Genomic DNA, 9,096 nt, shown 5'->3' on the forward strand with positions numbered 1-9,096 from the left:
TCACGGTCAGATATGCTGTTACTCCACAGCGGTGGACTAGGTAGGTAGAGCCTCCATACTTCGGTTCTTTGCAATGAAGGAGTGGAGTAGTCAGCATCACGCCCCAGCCGCCTTAACGCCTTATATGTCAAGGAGAATATTAATCACTACTCAAGAAAATCTTCCCTACGACATCGTTATCTAATAGCTGACAACAAACTTTGCCCTCTCTTATCGTTACAGGGATAGTCGCTTATTGAATAAGCTACGGTATCTATAGTTATAGAAAATGACAAAAAGAAACCGCACTACTGGAATAAAATTTGAAATCACGTATTTTATTAATAGGGACCGGATTTTTATGTAATTACATATTATATTTCTTTCAACCTAACCGTATATAAAGAAACAAATCTTTGCGAATCTTGTAATTAACATTAATATATTAAAATTTGTTACTACATATTTTTACATATTTACCTCACATTACATATTATGGCTTGGTATTACATAAATCTGCATATTTTGTTATTTTATTTATTTTTACTTCTTTAAAAGGAAAAAGAAAACTTCTGCTGGGGGAGTTTACAATTTGAAATACACAGACTTAAAAAGCCTTTTTACCTACCCGAGAAAGGATATATTTCGGGGCGAAACATAACATCTTAGTTCCAGGAAGTAAAAGAGGCATTCACCCCTTACCGCCCACTGTAAATATGAGTGAACAAAAGGCAACCTTCCACTGTAAATATAAGTGAACAAAACGCAACCTTTCTCATACAACTACTTTGTATTGTAAAAATCAAGAAGGGAATAATCTCATACGCATAAGCGGACGACATAGTGTTAGGGTCTAAAGTCCTTACAAAGTTACAAGAAGCAATAAACATCATGGTAAAATGGTGCAATAAAAACAAATTTGGTATAAATGTGAACAAGACAGAAATGATGATACTCAGAAACGGCGGAAGAGCACCAGAAACAGTAGAAATGGTCATGAAGAACAGAAAATTAAAATTGTACCAGACTATAAATATCTAGGCTTAACAATACAAACCAGCGCAGATATTGATATTAAATATTTTCATGATGTCGGACATTGTCTAGTTTCAAAAATAAATTAAAATTGCACTTTTTGAATTAGATTCCTTTCAGTTATAAGCCCTTTTCTCTGCCATAGTTGTGTAAAAGTATAGGCTATATATTTCTTTTTCCTTCCTTTCCCCTTTTTGTTCTCTTTATCAGCCGATGAATTTATTATCATATCCTTTTTATCGTGAATTTTATTTAATTTTCGTATTTCTTTTCTTTTTTGTTATTATTTTATTACATTCCATTTTGATATATTCTTCCTTAGTTTTTCCATATTAACCATTTGTACTCAATGAGTTGCTTTTACTATATTCCAATGTATTTTCCTTTTTTTTTTCTATTATGGTATTATTTTCATGTTGTTTAGTGTCGATTTTATTATGCTATTATTGTTATTATTATTACTTTTTTGTAATACTGTATGTTAGTATTCTGTCCTTTAACTTTTTGTTAAATTTTAACTGCTTGTATACTTTGTGACCTGGTAGAGTGTAAGAGAAGGCCCTATGGCCTTAACTCTGCCAGTATAAATAAAGAATTATTATTATTATTATTATTATTATTATTATTATTATTATTATTTTGGTACATATTCAGCTGATTTTTCTTACATAAATATGTACATATTTCACACCTTGATATTACATAAAAATCCGGTCCCTATTTATTAATATTAATATTAGGCCTAGTTATCTAATAGTTAACATCAAACTTCGCTCTCTCTTATCGTTACAGGGAAAGTCGCTTATTGAATAAGCTATCTATCAGAGTGCTGCATTGGAGTTAAATCGCTCACTTGAACTCGGACAAATGTCGCACGCTCGAGTGAGATAAGATCGGTCGTGATACGCTCGTAATAAATAGACGCACAGTACAAGGTCATCTCACCGAGATGTCTTAGCTTGTATGGAAGGCGACAGATAAGATACACATATGTTTTGCTCACACGGTAAAAATAAGGCTTTATTTTCTGCGTTTATGACAAACGTCTAATGGAACGTACCATAACAGTAACATGTAGTTATAAATAAAATAGTATGAAAAACTTCGATATACAGTTATTATTGCTAATTAATAATTATTCAATATTTGATTTACCACATATATATGATAGGTCCATACATAGTGTTCCGCCTATATACTGCGACAATGTAGAAACGTTTTACAAAATATTATTATGTAGCAGTAAATTAACAACAATATTAGTACAGAGATAACGTCACAGAAAATATAATAAAACTAATAATCATGCTGCACAGCTGTTACAGACGCAAAGATTGCTACACTAATTATTAGAGATTATTATTATTATTATTATTATTATTATTATTATTATTATTATTATTATTATTATTATTATCAGGGAAAGGATTTATATGTAAATACATATTTACTTATAAAGCTAATATAATTTATATTTTGCATTATCTTTATGTTTCACAATGTGTAGGGTTGAAAAATCCTACTTTTATTTTCCATATTTTTCCATATTTTAGAGTTTAGTACATATTTTCGTTAATTTCCATATATTTTCCATATTTCATATAAAACAGTCCATATTATATTAGGTTTAACAATAAAACAAAACAAAATTCCATTAACTTTTAAAAATACATTTCAACAATAGAGATTTAAACACATGTTCAGTAATCCCTTTAACATCAGAGTTATTTGAAAATTAGCAGTCCTATCAACAATGGGAAAGTAAGTTACAAAACTGTATTAATTTAATTTAAAATTTTTAACAGACTTCAGTTGTGCAGCTCAACAGTTAAATGCCAGTCAGAGTACACATAGGTTCAGTTTTGTAAATCATACTATAAAGACGGTAAATATGCCAAAAGTACGTCATTCAGTCAATTTAAAATCAAAATTAACAAGTTACATTTCAGAATTTAAAGAAGATGGTTTATCAACTGACAATAAAATATTATTTTGTAATTTGTGTCAGTGTGCAGTATCATCTACACAAAAGTTCCTGGTGCAACAACACATTACAACTAGTAAACATCAGGCCAACAAACAACTAAATTCCAAGCAGAGACAATTGTTTTTAACACAACCAACAACATCGAATGTAAGATCTGAGTTTAACATCGACCTGTGCCGTTCTCTCATCTCTGCTGATATTCCTCTCTACAAACTAAAGAATAAGGTCTTCAGGGAATTCCTTGAAAAATATACTCAACATACAATCCCGGATGAGTCAACACTTAGGAAGACGTATGCTCCATCCATCTACGATGAGACAATACAGAAGATAAGAGATGAAATTAAAGATAGTTCAATTTGGGTTTCCATTGATGAGACTCCCGACAAAGAAGGTAGACTTGTTGGTAATGTAGTTATCGGTTTGTTAAGTGAACAATATTCTGAACGAATTCTTTTACATTGTGATGTTCTAGAAAAGTGCAATAACAAAACTATAGTTAAACTGTTCAACGAAGCTATGGGTATCCTGTGGCCAAAGGGTATTATGTACGATAATGTGTTATTCTTTATTAGCGATGCTGCCCCTTATATGGTCAAAGCTGGACAAGCATTATCTGTTGTATATCCTAAATTGACTCATTTTACTTGTGTGGCGCATGCATTTCATCGTGTGGCAGAAGTGGTCAGAGACAATTTCCCTAAAGTAGATTTGTTGATTTCATCAGTGAAAAAAGTATTTCTCAAAGCTCCCAGTAGAGTTAACGTGTTGAAAGAAATGTACCCTGAAATTCCATTGCCACCAAAGCCAATTTTAACTAGATGGGGTACATGGCTAGAAGCAGTTGAATATTATGCCGAACATATAGACTCTATTAACAATGTTCTCCTTGCATTGGACTCTGAAGATGCAGTCTCAATTGATACTGCGAAAACAGTTACCTGTGACATAAGTGTGAAGAATGACTTAGCTCACATTCAGCATACATTTTCATGCATCATAAAAACGCTCAAAAGTCTCCAAAATAGGCACCTTTCACTATCTGAAAGTTTTGAAATTATAAATAGTACTGTGGAACAACTGAATCGTGGTAGAGGTAAAGTTGCAGATGCAGTAAGAGCTAAGGTGGACACTGTACTTTCAAAAAACCCTGGATATGAAGAACTACAAAAGGTTGTTGCTGTGATGAGTGGTGAATCAACAGTGAAGATTAACTTGGACTTATCCCCAGCAGACATTGTGAAATTGAATTATGTACCAGTTACTTCTTGTGACGTCGAACGCTCTTTTAGTCAGTATAAATCTATCCTCAGAGACAATAGAAGAAGATTCACTTTTCAGCACTTGAAAGAAATGTTTGTAACCTATTGTTATGGTAACAGACAATAAAAATTGTGTTTTGTTGAAACTACATTGGAAGATAAGGTACGTCCATTATATTTTTTGTTTAGTTTGATTAAAATGTACCAATATTTAACGTACATAGTCATTTTTTTATAATTTTAAGTCCATATTTAATTCCATATTTTGGTAAAAATCCATATTTAATTCCATATTTTGGTAAAAATAACTACATATATATTTACATATTTCATATATTTTTAGTCCATATAAATCCGTTCCCTGATTATTATTATTATTATTACCATTATTACTAGAAAACTTGATACATTTCTTGGATTATCGTTATTGTGTTCTCCGTTTATAATAATTACATTTACATCCAATAACATCTATCAGATGTGGCAAAAACAAAAGCACTCCTGTGTGGGGGGGGGGGAACATTTACCTACAACATTTATATTACATTTTAAAGCAAGTTTTGTAGCTGTACTATGAAGAGGTTAGTTAAACACTGCAAAGTTTTGAAATGATAAACAATTATGATGTTACTACACAGTTCATCACTGTAACAAGAACGAATGTCTAACGCTCGGCTTATACCGTTCGAGAATTTATCGCTCGCGACAATTTTACCCATCATGCATGTGTGCTACCTATCGGATTATGCTATAAACTACTTGGCGCTCGAGCGAAAACGTCCGATGCAGACCTCTGCTGTCCATAGTTATAGAAAATGATAAGAAGAAGCCGCAATAATGGAATAAAATTTGAAATCACGTAGTTTATTATAGTAGGCCTAGTTATGTTTACCGTTTTATTTAATTATCTTTAATTTGGTAAGAAGCTTCGATATCTGATAGTTGAGTAAACACTTCTTCAGCGAGAAGTGCTCTAACGGGCTTGGCTACATCTTATCTAAATGTTGCAGAAAGGAAAGTGTAGGCATTTTCAGAATTCAAGAGCAGATCGTGTCAGTGCTGCTTTAAGTTCCCTTCTGTCACACATATACACTAATTAAAATCAACATCTGGCACCCAATTGCACTCATAATTATGAGAACACGAACCTGGCCTTGCGGAGACAGAATATTGAGGTCGCCCGTTCATGTGACCTACCTTGACATTGCCATGACCCCACCCCACATTCCGGCGGCTGGCTCAACCTCGCGCTACTTGGAGCACATGCACCACACCGCCACGCCTGCTAGTATGCAACCCGCCGGCCGGACTCACTGCTCGCCACGAGGACTCTGCCGCGCGCGACCTGTGCGATACGCGCGTTCCGACGGCACACAACAGCTGCGCGCGCAACCCCGCAGTGCTGTTCAGCTGTCACTCGTCGAACAAAGAAGTAACGAATTCGCGATATCGCGAAGTTGGGCTTATTGAGCGAACGGCTACAGGGATTATCCGGGCAATGAATTGTCTCCTCGACGTCTTCCAGATGTCTACAAGAAGATGGCACTCTGTAATATTAGGGTTCGTCATCCTGCGGCTCGCGACTCACTTTGGCTCGCGTGTCACTAACTGGTAAACAGTCCTTGCATTTGAGGAGATACCTCGAATGTTGATCGTTTGGTAAGCTCGTCCAAGTAAGGGTCGACTATCTGACCACATTTCACGGTGAGCAAACACGGAGTGCGTCATTAATCGTATAGATGTTTAAACTCTTCTGCAGCTGCATGGTTTGGACTATCAGCGTGTCACGCAGGCAGCTTGTCCAAGTTCGAGTCCCATCAGGCGTTGAATTTTTCATTGAAATATCCATAGTAACACTTATGGCGAAGGAAATCATAGTTGAAGTTTTTCTCGGGGATCTCTCGTTCCCTCAGTAAATGCATTGATATAATTCTGTCAACATCTCTCCATTCCCGGAAAAGGAGTAACATTGTCGGACCATCGGATCTGTGCCCCTTCAGCGCTGTCGTCGTTCTTGAAAAAGTTAACGCCTGTACTTACTCCATTCCACCCGCTTTCCTCCCACCACGTCAAACAACAGGCGACGAACTTTGCCGAATAGAGATATTGCCACGGTGTCATAAATAACTGGTCCTCCATGATACTCGTACAATATCATTTCTTTCAATAAAAATACATCTTGTATGTCTACATTTTTTAAACCTGAATCCCATGTCTCGAATCACTTTCCGTAGCGTTTCTCGCCAACCTTGTAAATTATTGCTTCTCTCGCAACCTTCAGTAATTTCTTCAATGTCAAACTTCTTTCTGCACGGTATAAAATTCTTGTATCTTTCTGCTTAAAATATACATCAGTTCATATCATCTACAAGATCTGTTCTTCCCTGGTAATTCTAAATTTTCATCTCCTGCACAGACTTCCTCTCTCCTGATTTTCTTTATTAGGCGCTCTGACCTGCCTATATAAATTACATAACATGTTATATCAGTATTAGTTAAGTAAGTAATTTTAATACATAATCAATTGAAATAAAATAAGCAACACCTGTGATCGCAGTTGCCATTTTCGTTGCCTGATTTATAGGAAACAAATATTGACCTGTTTGTTTCTCTTCATCGCAACATGCTATTACGTACTTGCTTAATAATATTTCTTTCGCAACTTCGTGCTACAGTGTTCATGTTGAATTGACAACACTGGACTGCAAGTGCAAATAAACTGTACCGCAAGAAGGCTCAAAGTTGTGAATACTGGGGGGAGAGAAAGGGAGAGAGATAGAAAAGAGAGAGATAGGAATGCAGGGAGAGAAATGAATTACCGAGGCTGAGAAGGAATTAGAGTTCAGTTCGAATATCTTACAGGGGCACAGATCCGATGGTCCGACACTACTAAAAGGGTTATAAATCAAGGAGTAAGACAAGGGTGTCCATTATCACCCGCATTGTTCAATATATACATTGACGACATCATTAACAGAGGGAAAAACGAACTTAAAAATAATTTTTGTGTTAACAATATAGAAATCGATACTCTTCTATATGTCGACGATCAGGTATTAATAGCAAACTCGGAAGATGGTCTACAAAGAGCAATATATAAGTTAAACATAGTTGCTGGTGAATATAATATGAAAATTTCGGAGAAGAAAATAAAGGTAACAGCTTTTAAAGGAAAATATCCTCTTAGAAGTAAAATAGTAATCAAAAACATGATAGTGGAACAAGTAATGTATTTCAAATATCTAGGATGTAATACAAGACGAGATATCAATGATAAGTTACAAAGATTCCAACATATATTTGAAACTCTAAGAAGAACCCTGATTGGAAGGGTTAGAAAGGAGACTATCTTAAAGTTCTACAACATAATGGCGATCCCAATCTGAATGTTGGACGTTGACCCCCCCCCCAAAATTGGAAGCAGCCGAGATGCGTTTTTTTAAGAGCGTTGGCGAGATATCGGCTTATTGATCAAAGACGAAGTGAGGATATAAGAAGAGAATTGCAGATAGAATATATCATTTCCAGAATAATAAACTATCAGACGATCAGATGAAATGGTTGGAACATGTGGAAAGAATGAATCAAGATCGATTCCCAAGAGTATTATTGAATTATTGCCCTAAGGGCAGAAGAGACCAAGGACGTCCATGTAAACGATGGAGAGATCAATTTTAATTAACATTGAATAATATTTTAGTATTTGAAGCTGTAAATTTTAATATTTTATAAAAACTCAATACAATTGTAACATATTATTATAGGCTAATATTTCACCTAAGCACAATACTTGAAGCCGGAACAGGCCAAAGGCCTAAGCCATGCTGTTGATGATGATGATGATGATGATGATGATGATGATGATGATGATGATGATCTCTCCATTCCATTATCATATTCTTCAGAATTTGTTCTGTCGCCGGTAGGCGCCGTGCGGAGGAATCTGCTCCAGGGGTAGGTGCAGTTTTGAATGCAAGCATCCTGGTTACACAGCGAGCCTTAGCGCTTTGTCTCATTTTTGGTCCATGGCCTTCATAATTTTTATCCTCCACTCCTGTCTATAGCATTTCCTGCAGCTTCCTTCCAGTCTACAATATAGGAATCCCCCTTATAAATTATGAACAAAGAAAACACGGGAATTTTACTGGAAGCAAGTAAAGAGATAGGTTTGGCAGTAAATCTCGAAAAGACAAAGTATATGATTATGTCTCGTGACAAGAATATTGTACGCAATGGAAATATAAAAATTGGAAATTTATCTTTTGAAGAGGTGGAGAAGTTCAAATATCTTGGAGCAACAGTGACAAAATATATAAATGACACTCGGGAGGAAATTAAATGCAGAATAAATATGGGAAATGCCTGTTATTATTCAGTTGAGAAGCTTTTATCATCCAGGCTGCTGTCAAAAAATCTGAAAGTTAGAATTTATAAAACAGTTATATTACCGGTTGTTCTTTATGGTTGTGAAAATTGGACTCTCACTTTGAGAGAGGAACATAGGTTAAGGGTGTTTGAGAATAAGGTGCTTAGGAAAATATTTTGGGCTAAGAGGGATGAAGTTACAGGAGAATGGAGAAAGTTACACACACAGAACTGCACGCATTGTATTCTTCACCTGACATAATTAGGAACATTAAATCCAGACGTTTGAGATGGGCAGGCCATGTGGCACGTATAGGCGAATCCAGAAATGCACATAGAGTGTTAGTTGGGGAGGCCGTAGGGAAAAAGACCTTTAGGGTGGCGAGACGTAGATGGAAAGATAATATTAAAATGGATTTGAGGGAGGTGGGATATGATGATAGAGAACGGATTAATCTTGCTCAGGAT

At 35.4% G+C, this 9,096-nt stretch overlaps 1 protein-coding gene across 2 annotated transcripts in view; it reads right to left on the reverse strand.

Annotated features, from left to right (window-relative positions):
- Positions 1-5,587, reverse strand: part of rho-6 (rhomboid 6) — a 306,816-nt gene extending 301,229 nt beyond the window's left edge. For both annotated transcript variants that reach the window (XM_069813099.1, XM_069813098.1), the window contains exon 1: positions 5,461-5,587. The gene's annotated coding sequence lies outside the window, so the exon portion shown is untranslated. The remainder of the gene's footprint in view (positions 1-5,460) is intronic.
- Between the last annotated feature and the right edge of the window lie 3,509 nt (positions 5,588-9,096).

Source organism: Periplaneta americana, chromosome 16 (assembly GCF_040183065.1).
Source record: "Periplaneta americana isolate PAMFEO1 chromosome 16, P.americana_PAMFEO1_priV1, whole genome shotgun sequence".
Lineage (NCBI taxonomy): Eukaryota > Metazoa > Arthropoda > Insecta > Blattodea > Blattidae > Periplaneta > Periplaneta americana.